The sequence below is a fragment of the Alligator sinensis genome, unplaced genomic scaffold, assembly GCF_000455745.1.
Source record: "Alligator sinensis unplaced genomic scaffold, ASM45574v1 scaffold609_2, whole genome shotgun sequence".
Lineage (NCBI taxonomy): Eukaryota > Metazoa > Chordata > Crocodylia > Alligatoridae > Alligator > Alligator sinensis.
In genome coordinates this window covers 365,232-379,474 of record NW_005842090.1, presented here as the reverse complement: position 1 = coordinate 379,474, position 14,243 = coordinate 365,232, and the positions used below count along the sequence as shown (strand labels likewise).

Sequence of the window (14,243 nt, the reverse complement as noted above, 5' to 3'; positions counted from 1 at the left end):
TCTCCATGGCATGCAGTAGGGCTGTGCGAAATTTCTTCGGGTGTTTCATTTCAATGCTGTTTTGACTCGTTTTGAGCTCAAAACAGCAAAATAAAAATGAAACAAAAGTAAGGAAAGGGAGGGGGAAATGAAAAGAAAGTAAGGAGAGGGAGGGGGAAGAGAGGGGAAGAACTGCTCTCTTATTGACATGTGTATTGACATGTGTAGCTGGCCAGTGACTGTGATCCTTCCCTGAGGTCCCTTCCAATCCCAGTGCTCTGGGGGAGGGATAGAAAAATGCTGTGCCTTAACACACACAAAACAAAAGGGAACAGTGCTTTGAAACAAAATGAAATTAAACATTGAAATGAAACGCTGTCTCTTCAAAATGGCAAAATGGAAGTTGGAATGAAACGGTGCTGTTTCGCACAGCCCTAGCATACACATTTATTGGGGTAGAGATGACAAAGGAAACATCTCAAGCTACCTTGAGATGCAGTAGCATAATTTTAATCCTAATTTTTTCTCCAGCGTAATTAAGTAAATTGCACTAGGAAAGGCTATATATCATGTATATGCTCCTTTTTATGCCATGTAAAGATCACTTACAGGAGAGCCTACGCTTCTCTTTTTGGAGTGATCACACTAATTACATGTGTAGGTCACAGCATGTTTCAGGGGATAAATGTTTCTACAGGTATTAAGCACTATCCCAGTACTATTCTCAGTGATAAGCCAATTCATGTCCCTTCTGCTTCTGGTTTTGCTACTACTACTCTGCCTTTCATAAATAGTTCTTCAGCCCATTGTCAACCATGTGACATGACAAAGTTCGGCTTCAAGATACTATAGATTAATTTTCTAGTGAGACACCTTAAGGCTAATATTCCTTACAGCAAATGCTTTCCAGAAATCTAGACTTTTCAAAGCTATAGCATTTTCTTCTTCCTCTAACTTAAAAACTGAATAAAAAGCAAAAAGGTGAGTAAGATTTATTCTTTATACAAATTTATGATGTTTAAAGCTTTATTATAAAAATGCTGAGAAATATCTTTTCTTAATATGTGTTTTTATTTTAATTGATAGAGTATGTAAAAACTATTTTGTACATGTGCTTTGATATTAGTTTACAAGTTATGACAAAAAGTAAGGCCCCAATCTATCATCACACATATGTGATTAGTTATTGCCAGTAATACCAGTAATACTGAGAGTATTACTGAGTAATACTAATACTGAGAGTATTACTATTGCCAGTAATACTGAGATTGCAGAATTAGGATCTTAGCTTATATATGTATTTCTCCTTTTAAAGTTATCCTTACAAAAAGGATGCAATGTATTGAATAAAACCACTTTTATCTATAAGATGTAGAATTAACTTAACAGTGAATAGCACAGTGTTTAATCTATGATCTCTGAACAAGCACAATTCTTTTAAAGGATGAGAGGTAGACCAGAAAGTAGCTGCAAGTCTAAATTATCGCCCATTTGTACAACATTGCTAGCAATTTTGCACATTTAAGGCCATTGCAAATAGCCGTAATGAGGGGAAAATATGAGATGTAACATGACATCTGTAAAATGATAGCTATGAATTTCAATCCAGTATCTTTCTCCATTTCCTCTTGCAACATTCATCCTGCCCTAGATTTCAGCACTGTTTAACATGTAATATTTTAATTTTTTTTGTTCTACAATTTTTTATTTTCTTTGAAGCAAGTCAAACTTTTAACTTAAGATAAAGTGCTTGGATGCTTCATTTGAAGTGACTTGAGGCAGTATATATTAATGATGTGTAAAGAAACTAAATCCAGAATGGTTTTAAATTTCTTTTTATTGTATCATTTCAGATGAATTTGTAGTGTCATTAGATTTTTCTCCCCACCTCCCCACATTTTTATGTCCCCTGCAAAATTCTTGCTTTACTCCAAAGTATTTTTTTTTTTCAGACTTTTTCCAACAAAACTCCTTTGGATACATGTTGTTAACAATATATGTAAACGAGTACACTCTCTATATATTGTTTGCATACAGACTGATTCAGGAGATATCGGAAAAGTAAATGCTTTTAAATAATAGAGTTCTGCTTCCTGAAGATAAGAAAAAAATGGATTTCTTTCATTTGCCACCCTTCTGCCTCAGACTTGGTCTTCTACAGAAATTGGTTCTAGTTTTTTCAGGCTGTAGGTATGTTGTCAGTGATGTACCAATTTCTTATTTGCAACAATGATTAGCTGAACCCAATATTTAGTGGCTGCAACTGTCTGTAGAGGGGAAAACAAAAAGAGTCAGTTGTGGGCCACTTCTACAATGACCCCAGCATATTTTAGAGATTTTTTCTACAATATGCCTTGTTTCCTATTCTCTTGGGAGATACTCTGGCCTAGGAACTACCTCAGGACACTACCATGCTAAACAAATACTCAGGTTGGGAGATTCATCAGGTTTCTGCTCAATTTGGAATACTGCATTTCCTCCTCCCTGATGATTTTTAGTAACATTACCTATAACACATATGCAATGTATAAATGCCAACAGGTATATAATTGGGATAAGAAACTTCCTGTAATCTCTTGATTGTTATGGACAGACCTTAAAGTTCTGCTTCCATCTCCCTATGGTGCTCCCCAATCAAGTTCTTTCTGACAGCTCACTATATAATTTTTTCCACAAGATTAAACTGTCCTCCAATATTCCAGTTTCCATACAGTCCTTTCATATTTTTGGGCTATTTACCACTTTCCTTTTAGGCTTTTCTCTTTTTCTTCCTGTTTGCCCTCCCTTCTATATGCATACTCCTTGGGCAACTCCAGTTTCATCTCAGCCCTTCATCAAATCTGTTTTACTTGTGGATATGAGTATCCACATCATCTGCCTCTCTTGGCTTTGCTCAGATTATTGGCCCTTGTGGCGGGCCAGTATGGGGTGCTCCTGTGTTGAGCCACCCACCCCACTGTACCTGACCACCTTCCAGGCTCCAAGTGCCCCCTGGGGATGTCTCACATCTTGCTGACTCCCTTCCTGGAGCACACCTGCAAGCCTGGGGGTAACGTTGCCATCACCCGGGGTCTGGATTGAATTTGGCCCTGTGCCCCCTGGGAAACACAGGCCTAGTAGTCCCTGAGGGTACTTGGCCCACTGCAAGAACTTGGGGTACTTCCCTCAGTCTGAAGCACAAATAGTGATCTCCCTTTGTCAGCAGAACCAAGGGGACCCCAAGGCATAATCTAGGCTCTCTCCCAATAAGTCTCCCATGCTAGGTACAAAGGAGAACTTTATTGGTTACAAGGAGTAGGTTTGGAATAGGGTACAGGGTAGAGCAATATCAGAAAAATCCCTTAGAGCAAACAGTGGCATGGTTGCCTTTGAGTATGCATCTGTGTTACTGCAAGCTATATATCTAGTTAGATCTAAAGTAGCTTACTCACACGTATCATCCAGAGGCAGGTGGAGATTTCGTCTGGAGGCAAGCAGTTCATTGACCATGAGTTTCAAGAGAGAGAGAGAGTTTCAGATGGTCCAGCTTCTCTGAGATTCTCATCATGGCTGCTACCCTGCCTCCTGGGCAGTCCTTAACTTATATAGACCTTATGACCTCATTTACCTGATCCAATGAACGTCAGCAGTTGTCTGCTGCCAGCCAACCAATTTGAAATGCATCACTGGTTGCTGGGTAGATTGGCAGGATCTCTAGACCCCTCCCAGTCATGATGACATTGCTTAGAACAATAGGGAGTTGAAGCCCCCACCCAGATGTATGAGGCCAGTCACGTAGGCAGAGGGAGCAGGTTTCCCCCTCCATCAGGAATGTATCCAGCTCAGGTTACAACTCAAGGTTACCTGAAGCCGATAGGGCCAGGGATGTCTGCCCTCTGCAGTGACCACGGTAACCAAATTGTCAGAATGGTCACCCACCTGATAGCAGCATTTGGGGAAAGACAGAGATGGCGTTCTGCCAGAGCCCTCTTACACTGATGCTTAACAAAACAGAATACTGATGAAGCTGGAAGGCAAAACTCAGACAAATGGACAGGCAAGCAGTTTCACAGAAGCTACCTGGCACCTTTCCCTCTCCCTAGAAGCAACTGGATCTTCTGCTTGTAGTGAAGGTAGAAGAAGTCTAAGACTTCCCCTATGAGAGCAGCTCCTGCAGACCTCTCTGCTCTTAAAAACCAGGGAAGACTAGTGATGCAGGGCTTATGCTCATATCTGAGCCTCACAAAAACATTTCTACAAGGAATTCACTACAGTCTTTGTGCGAAAGATGTGTCCCCAACCCTGTTCTGTTATTTTTCCTTTTGTTGTTATAGAAAGATCAAGACAGTACCACATTAAATTAGTACTTGAAACTAATAACATTAACAAGTGATTTAAAATTAATTAATTTACCTTTACTGCTCAACTTTATCAGGCATATATTGTATGTCTAGTTTTCCAAGCTTCATAATGATCATCTAATACTTTTTACTGATCTAGCACTTTGCAGCAAATGGCTTCATAATACTTTGCCAACGTTAATGCTGGAATTTTTCCTAAGGCAGAACCAAACCAAGACTCTTTTTCTCAACTCTTTGTCTCTCAGTAGGCCTGATATTAATGAAGTTAGTAAAAAAAGACTTTCACTGCTTCAATGAGTGGTAGCCTGAATTTTAAAGGGAACTTTATGGTGTTCACAACCATCATGGTTTATTTTCTGTAAATAATCTAATAAATAAGTTTGCTGGAAGTTATTCACCAAAACAGTCAGCTTTAAGCAGCTATCACAGACCACTCGCAGGAAATGAATGTTGAATTCTTATGTGTAATTATTCACACTGGAAATCTTGGATAAAATCTTGGTCCTGTTGTAGTTAATGGCAAAAATCCAACTGACTTTAGTGAGGTTAAGATTTCACCCCTGAGTGTAAGAGTATTGCTTATACACACTCTACAAGCAGCTCTATACAGTATAGTATGCTGTCTGAAAAATATATTGAACAAAAACTGCTTTGGATCAGTTGCAGTATCTGTTTCAGTTTAAAGTAAAAGCCAGATGGTCCAAGGTAGCCAAGAGTCTTTTCTGTTATTCATATGATAAGATAAAGTTTGATATTTGCTATATAGAAAAAAAATAACCAAGTTGATGTTCAAATAGCAACAAAAATCCATTTTCCAAGAGCAAAACAGTCAAGAGATATGACTCTCTGCTGTCTTCAAGCTCTGATTAGACAACAATCAATGTTAACCCAGGCAGTGTGATAATAAGCATGAATTTCACAGAGTTGTGGTTTATAAAGAAGGTGAAGAGTAGAGCTACTTGAAGGTTTTTTTGATATTTTTGAAATGCTGATTCATCTGAAACGCATCAGCCTTGACAAAACTTTTTCAAGTCCAGCATGGAATTTCTCATCTAAAACATGGAGCAGAGAGACTGTCCAGTTTCAGTAAGGACTTGAACTGCGGTCTACCACACTTCAAGTACTGATGTGTTGGCCCTTTTCATTTCTGACTCTCTCTCTCTCTCTTTCACAAAAAAAAGAAAATAAAAAATAAAGAAAACAAAACACCCCAGCCCTTGCAAAACAACTAAACATTTTTTTTTGGAGGAAAGACATTCTTGTTTCCCAGCTAGTCCTAATGAAAAGACAAAGTTCTTGCTTTCAAATGTTGGTGTTAACATTTCAAAGACTGTGATTCAGGATGTTTTAAGCATAATGCATCTCCTTGATATTTCAAAATGAGAGAAATGACAAAATACACACTTTAGTGAAATAATATATAGTTTGCTGGCTAAACAAACATACCAATCATTAGTCCGCAACATATGAGTTTGCTCATTTTTTCCACACCCACGCAGCTTCAAAACTAAGCCCTTTTGTCTGCCAAAATGTAATGGTGTTTTGAAGTATTTTCAAAACAGTGAACAAGCATCGATCTTGGTGACAATAAGACAACTGGCAGACAAGTGCCAGGTGTAGTGTGCATGTCTCCCACTTAATAGTCACTGATAACGTATGATAGTCCATGGCTCTGTAGCTAATATATGGCTGCTGACTACTACTTTTTTTTGGTGATTTACTTTGCTTTTACAATTTACAAAACAGTCTCTTGGGAAAATTGTGCCTTCAGAACTATGCTCTGCACTTGGAGCATATTTAATTCTGTGTTTTAAATACCTAAAAATCTCAAAAACATTTGATACATTATTCAAAAGTTCCTGGTAAACTTTCAGGTAATTAGAAGGCATTTAAAATTTTGAGGATACTATTGAAAAGGTCAACTGTGTTAATTAGGAATACTGACTTGTGAACCAACCTTTTTCCTCAAGTACAATTGAGATACTTGACTGTGACAAACTTACTTGAAGTAGGTGTCAAAAATGGATTTGGTGGAGTCTGATAGACGCTGGTAAAACTTGTAGTATTAAAACATAGGACTAGCCACAAATGTCAAGTTTTATTGAGACTTAGTTTTTGGCAAAGTCAATTGGAAGCTGCTATACTGCTGGCACTTAGATTTAACTAAAGACTCAAGATACTGCTTACTAACCTGGTCCTCACTCCACTTCATGATAATATTAAAAACATCACTGTGTTTCCTTCTTGTCCTGGAGATTTCCTGGGAAAGCAAGCCTTGATTAAACCAAGAAGCTTAATAAGATACATTAGATGCATTTGATATATTAGATATCAGTGCACATACAAATCCAGAACCAGCTATGGCAGGCTCTTAGGAAGAAGCTTTTTCTAAAGCTGGTCACACCCATTGGGTGCATCTACATGTGCAATTAAGCCAGAGTGATAAACTCAGGTGCAGTTTGAAGTATAGAAAACTGCTCACAGGTGCAGTGTTTACATGTGAGCCGAGGACTGCAGCAATTCAAGCCAGGGTGCAGCCCCAGGCTGTCAGGAGGTCTAAGGGGTCAGTCTCAGGCTCCCAGTGGAGGCATCAGGTGGTGGAGGGGCTGGCGGGGGCATGGAGGTGCTACAGTGTGGGGCTAGGCAGCAGGCAGCCCCCATGCTGTAGCATCCTCATGCCCCAGCCAGCCCCTGTCATAGTCTATATGTGCACTGCAGTGCATATAAGTACTCCACTGTAGACAGTACTGTTCTGGACAGTACTATCCTATGGTGGAATTAATTAATTCACTGTGCCCTAATGCAGGTGCATGTGTAGACTGATTCACTTTACTGAGGAGCTAATTAGTCAACTCTGCAGTGTAGATGCACCCACTTAGTCTTAAAATATGGATGCAAATCTAATTAGAACAGTTTTCCATTTTAAGTTTCTTTTACTTACCTATTCTGGCAGAACCAGAAATATGATAATAAAAGCATCCTTTGGTATATTCTTCCATTCTGTTCCAGAACAAACAGGTTGTAAAAAAGAAGCATGAAAAGTTAAAAAAAATCTGAACTCTATAACACTCAGGTTTGGACTAATTCCACCCAAAGCTTTCTTGAAAATTAATGTTCCTCTAATCCTATTTATCATCCCACAGTATCATTTTTACTTAGTTGCTTTTAAACCTAGGAAACAATAAGAAACTATCAGCAGAGCTACTGATACATTTAAAACATCAGCCTCTTAACTTTTCTTCTACTTAGTGTAGTGATAAAAGTGATCATTTTTAGAGACACTCCCTAATTTAGAAGACTTGGGAATTGGGAGATTATCCCTCCATTAGGTTGTGATTTAGTTCGTGAGAGAGAGAGCCCAAGGGTCTGCAGATGTTGCCTACTTCTTCACAATACAGTTCATTTTTTTTAGTTCTTATTCATATATATCTGTGTTTACTGAATGTAGTGATCACTACATGGTGTCATAAATGGTGAATGAGAAAGAACTTGCAAGAATTTGAGTTCCAAACTAAAACAAAAATCACTACACCTAGGCCCTGACAGGTTTTTTTTAACATGGTCCACAGATTTGATAGGTCTATCCTATATGCCTACCCTATCTTGTTTTCCCCCATTCATTATTAACCTTTCGTTCCACCTGCTTTCTGAATCCAACTCCAGTTATCTTGTCCATATAGATGACATCTAAGTTTGTATCATCACTGCTGATTCTTTGCTTTTCTGTTGGTTTTGGGGGCTATTCTGAGCATGGATTCGGAGTGGTGAATGAAGCCAAAAGTGGAGATGTTGGTATAGTTCACTAAAAATGTATTGTTGATGGGATGGGAAGGAGTAAGGTAGTCAAAAAACCTAAAAAAACACACTACAAATGGAAAGAAGAAAGTACTTCTCTTTTGAATGCTATTATACATGAGGAGCAAAGTAAGCCAAGAAGACAGCACAAATCAGACTCCAAAATCAAACTCAGAAGCTGCCAGCCAGGCATGTGTGGAACTCAAATAAAAGCAAAATCAGGAAAGAGGAGAGCAGGGCAACACATGCAAGGGAGAAAGATCTGGTGCCTAGACAACACGTCCAAAGGTGCCCAGTGGGTAATCAATATTTTCTAGGAGTGGATGGACAAAGAAGCTATCTATGGAGGAAGGAGTGAACAGTTTGCTCTGGAGAGCAAGAAGAAGGTGATCAAGTGAGAAGCAGTTAAGCATGTGAAGATAGATAGAGCAAATGAATACTGAAGATGAAATGAAAAACAATATTACAAGATTTGTATTTTTTAAAAGGAAAATAAGTATCGTATCAGAGACAGCATGAAATAAATACTTTCCTAATACCATTTTCAACAAACACAGTTGTTATAGTTTAAATAAAATGTCATGTCACTGACAAGATTATATGAGGAATTGGGAGGGGGAAGTAGTCCTGGAAGATCCTGTCTGGTAAGATATTGCCTGTACTACAGAAAAACTTGAGAATCTCAGCTTTGCCACAAGAAAATTGTAAAATATCAATAACAAGAAAGATTCCTTCCAAAAAACATTTATTATATTTGATTTTAGCTTGACTTTATTTGATTAATTGCTGTTTTGTACTCAGTACCCTGTAGCATGTGACAAATACTGCACTAGAAGCTGTTGCTTCTCAAGTGATTAAATACTAGAGGACAGCCCATTGAGAAACAGGGCCAAGACCTCCATTTGGCAGGGCTTTAAAGGTCATTTTTTCACTTCACCTTAAGGGTTACAACTCTAACAGGAACTATGCATAAAAACCAGCCTGATGCCATAGTGATGCTGAGGATAGATATAGGGAATAAAACTACAGAGCAAAAAGTATAAAATTTGAAATAGAAAAAAAATAGTTTTCCACTACAGGAAAGGATTTAATGAAAAGCCTAAATGCAGGCTAAAATGTAGAAACAGGGAAATTAGTATGGTACTAAAACTTTTTGGTCAAATTTTGTTAGAAACAAAGAGCCATATTCAATTAGCTAAAGCAGAGGGTATCAAACATCTAGTCTATGGAGGTGGATGATCTGTCCCACAGTGGTTTTCATGGTTTGGAAGACCTACCTCTGAATCAAGCCCATGAAGCCAGAAATTCATAGGCATTAACTCTCATAGATGAACAATTTATGGTGAGTAGTGGTGAGGTGAGCAGGGTTAGCATTAATACCTGAGTGCTCGCCATGCCAACACAGTGGCTCAGCCAGCTACAGGGGCAATGTCACTGCCACTCACTCACGATCTCGATCTGGCCTGCAAAAAGCCAACAAACCAGATCCAGCCCACGGGGCCAAATGGGTTGGATACCCTTGACCTAGCATTTCTTCCAAAAATGTAAACAGTGCTAGCTTATGTCTTTTCCCAGGGACATGGGGAAATTAAATTAAATTATTTCAGTGACCTGCATGGGTTGTTCTGCACAGGTAGTGCGGTAATGCCACCCCACTCACAGACACTGATCTCAGTACTTTAAAACCAATGAAACGTTATAGGGGTTTGAAGGTGAAGAATAAACTTTGGAAAATCATCAATGAATAGAGTGACAGTATATTAAATAAGACTACCACTCCACCAGGCTGTCTTGGCAATCACTTTAATGTCAGTCCTTCTTTCACAGTTTTAGGTGGCTAATGGAGCAATGTATTCTAACACTAGGGGCAGAATTCCATTTTACCTAGCTGACGACCAAGGTGTAACTTGCAACCAATCCCGAGTGTAGAAGCAATTCTCTTACTTCCTCTGGGCATGTAAGTGCCCTGCCTTAGAGGAATTAGAAGACATCTGTCCCTACCTCTGGAGACAATACAGCTCTTATAATGGGGAAATGTATATGCTCATAGCCTTAAGGTGTAATAGAATCACTTTGGTTGCTTAAGTGTGCATTGGTCATCCATTCAGGTGAAATAGGATTTTGCCCTAGCAACTTAACTCCTCTCTTCCTTTGATGCATTCAATTTGCAATTTGCTATCCAGGGTCCAGCATGTCTGCAAGTAAAATCTGTCTGTCTCTTGCCAATAAAGTACATGCTCCTTGGCTTGCTCTTGAAGCTCTGCAGCCTGCCCTAGCAGAAGTGGTTACAAGTATGATGGCTGGGCTGTGAGGAACATACCCCAGTCCCTCAGCTAGCTGTCTGCTCTGTCTGGTTTCAGTTCAAAACGGCTGCTAGATTACCGCTTCAGCTCTATACCACCCTAAAGATGCCTCAATAGTATTTTAATAGTTAACTGTATTTTAATGGAAATGCCCCAAACTGTCATATAACTGAAATGCAAATAAGCCCTGGGCTTTTCAGTCCTTTTCTCTTGCTCATAGTTGCTGGCAGAGATCTCCCCTAAGGCAGCTCAGTTTGTCTGGAGTTCTCAAGCTTCTCTGCACTGTTCTTCTTTCTTCAACAGCCTCCCTAATAAGTTGTCTGTTCTCTAGGCATTCAAGCCCCAGGGCTTATACTACAGTAAAATATTCAGGAGTTTTATAACATTTCTAATATAAACACTGCACATGAGGCTGTGCAGCATGACTTTTGAATTTGGGCCTGTTAAGTAAAAGGTAATTTTGTAGAAACCTAACTTGTTATGCTTTACAAGGTCCTGGGTCTTGTTGCATGATTATTGCCAAAGAAAACATTATAATGGCATGTTAAATCCCTCAGCCATTCTTTCACATAATGCTAAGGGAAAACCAGAGGATATTTTAGGTAATACATACACCACTGATGGGAAAAGTTTATAATTAGTAAAGCAACCAACAGTTCACAAAGTGTATTGATATTCTCCCAAGAAAGTAGCTTTACATGTGAAAAATAAGATTTGTTATTAATGCAAAATAATCGGATTGTTTAAAAACTTTTTGATCCTTTGCATATGTGTCTGTTTAAACATGAATATGTCCTTAATTGCTTTTAAAAGCTCAAAAAATCCATAAGAAAAATGCAAAAAGAGCAGTATGCCTTTTACAGCAAATTTTGTGCATGTAAACTCGCCTCTTGATTTAATTGGAATTACTCATATTAGCAAAGTTAATCACATAACTAAGCGTTTGCAAAGTTGAGCCATTATTTGGTATGACTAAGACTCAAAAATCAGGAAACACCAAAGTTAGGATTATACATGTGGGAAGGAGAAGAAAGGAAAAGAAACAGGTTTTGGGAAACCCTTTATGTCAAGGATCTCAGAGTCTCGGAGGCTCAGGGGACATGTTGGGGAGGAGAAGATCTGAACATGAAAAAGAGTTTTGGTTCATAACCCAAACCTCTTGTGACTGGAGTTTGAGGCTGACAAATACAGAAAGCCCAGGACTCACATGAATTTAAGGTTTATTGTGAATGTTTTATACAGCTTTATGGGAGATCCATGGCCCAGGTGTGTTACATTGTGGAGGAGGTAAAGGAATTGTGATTTTTTTTTTATGACAAAAAGGAAATGAGCAGGAGGGTTAATTTCATTATCTCCTCATACAAGTACCCTTCTCAGAATGTTCTGTATCTTGCTTTGACACGAGAAAGTATAATATATGAGCAGGCATACCCTCTTAAAGCCTAGTAGAAAATGGCCCATGTCACACCCCTCATGTTATATCTGTCATCTTTTGAAAGCTGATGTTTTCTGTTGACTTAAAATATAAGTCTTAGAAAATACCCTTTATAATTTAAATGTACCTTAACATGTCCCAGAATTATCTATGTTTCTGTGTGCACTTTTTTGTCTCAGTTTTGTATGAACAGTGTAGTCTCTCATATGAAAAGTTTAAAATTACAATCTAAACTCAAAATAAACAAGCATAATTTAATCTGATAACTATAATAAATAAAAATCAAGATGAAAAGGAGACAGATTATCATATTAAAGCTACTTTAAATTTACTAGATAACATAGGCAATAATGTAGCTAAACATGTCAGACCTGAATAATCTTATTGGCTTCAGTGGGACTCCTCACAACTTTAACATTTAAAGAATGTATACTTGGGTATTTTGCTGAATCAAGAGTCAATATCACTACAGGTATTCCAAAAACTGAAAATGCTATGAAAAAAGAGACCAACCCAAAGGAAACCAAAAGGGAATCAGTTAGGTTGTATAGTAGTCAGAACCAAGAGAGCACAGGCTTTTTAAACTTGGATCTTAAATTTGCAGAAATGTCAAGTGATTTGAGGTGCACAGATCTTTTGGGCTGCAACTCAAGACACCAAAAAGAGACCCGATTTTTCAAAAATAATGGAGAATCCTTCTTCTGGATATCAGGCCTTTAAAAATCTTTCAAAGAGACACTGAAGATACAAAAATATTTACTAATCATTTCTGGAAACTTACCTCAAGGTTTTTAGTACTGCAAATATAGACTGACTTGAGTCTCATCATTATTTTTAACATTAAGAGATAGGTGCCACCAAACTATATTTTACAGACATTTTTTTAAATATTAAAAATGAATCTGCATAATCTTCAGTGATTAAAAAATGCCTGCATTAAAACGCTAATCAGGTATCCAAGCTGCCACTATTTTGTAATGAGAGTGTGTTACAACTGCAATTCCTTGCACTAATAAAAACATTGGTGGCATTACTTTGAAGAGGAAGCAAGATATGCACTTCTGTCCTGTGCTTTATTTCAAGAAATAAATTGAGAACCTGTGCTGTCTCTGGAAGAAAAATACAAAACAATGCTTCTGAACATTACAGTTAAATACATTAAAAAACAAAGAAATAGGAAGCAAAAAGAAATGAAAGAAAAGATCAGTTATTCCCATGGTCCAATTACTTCTGGTTTCCATGCTCTTTCCTAAGTATCTGCTACCTAACTCAGAACGCACCGCATATACGATAGAAGCGCCTCTCAATTTTTTGCCTTGAGTACTGCTCACACATTTGAGTTTTCAAAACATTTGGAGTTAGAGTCACACATCCAGTCACTCTTCATATAATGCAGGAGACAGTGAGGGAATTTAAGTAAGCTCATTCCACTCCCTGACTTTGTGCCATCTTACTGTGGTATGAATTAGACTGGATGAGGACTCATTCTATCTCCTACTACTACTATAAGGTCCTTTGGTGTCCTTACAGCAGTGGAAGTTAGTCAGAGCTGGCCTTAGAGAAAATGGCACCCTGGGCAAACTTGCACTTTGGTGCCACCCCCACAAGTCAGTGGTGCTGCTACAGGCAGAGGCAGGTGGGTAGGGGCAGAGGGCACAGTCTGGTGGGGAGGTGAAATGGTATCGTGCACCAAGCAGGTGGGCAGACAGGCACTGCTGCTGCTGTGTAGGAGTAAGGTGGGCAGACTGAAGCAGATGCCATCCTGCCTGCATGTCCCCAGTCCAGCTCCTCCTGAGCAGTGTCTGGAGGGGAGGGCTGGGCTGGGCTGGGCTGGGCACTGCTCCTCCTGCCTGGGGTGGGGAATCAGCTGGGACAGAATGGGGGGGGGGCGGTGAAGGGAGCACTGCTATGAGCATAAGCTGTTCACATGTGTGTGCATGTGCATGTATGTTTGGCAGCCCCTGACCATGGTGCCCTGGGCAGTCACCCACATTGCCCACCCCTAAGGCCAGCTCTGATAGTCATACTGAAGCTCTGCTCGGTATGTCCCTTGGCCCTCAGTATGTCATATGGCCCTCAATATCTCTCTTATGCTGGAGCAGGGGTTTCCTTACACAAGCAGAACTCTCTACTGGCCACTTCCCATTAGAATATGGTTTGTGCTCCTTGAGCAGTGTGAATTGGCTGCAGCAGACCATAAAATTCATCCACTGGTCTTTATTGGTTATTGAATGAGTTTTCAATATGAAGGATGTCACTAAAGCCAGTGAAGCACTTCTTGTTGTTATCAAATAAAAGAGTAGTTTCGTATAACTTCTATTAGAAATTCTATGTATTATTGTGGCATTGTAGAGTGGGCACCTGTTTTGGGGTTGTTGTTGATTTTTTTTG

General features: G+C 39.0%; 1 long non-coding RNA gene across 1 annotated transcript in view; it reads right to left on the bottom strand.

The window, feature by feature from the left end:
- Nucleotides 1-2,167: 2,167 nt before the first annotated feature.
- LOC102374399 overlaps nt 2,168-14,243 on the bottom strand; it is a 54,514-nt gene continuing 42,438 nt past the window's right edge. Inside the window, exons 2-3 of the long non-coding RNA XR_323870.1 lie at nt 6,511-6,579; nt 2,168-2,246 (exon numbers count right to left, since the gene is read on the bottom strand). This is a non-coding gene — a long non-coding RNA (uncharacterized LOC102374399). The remainder of the gene's footprint in view (nt 2,247-6,510; nt 6,580-14,243) is intronic.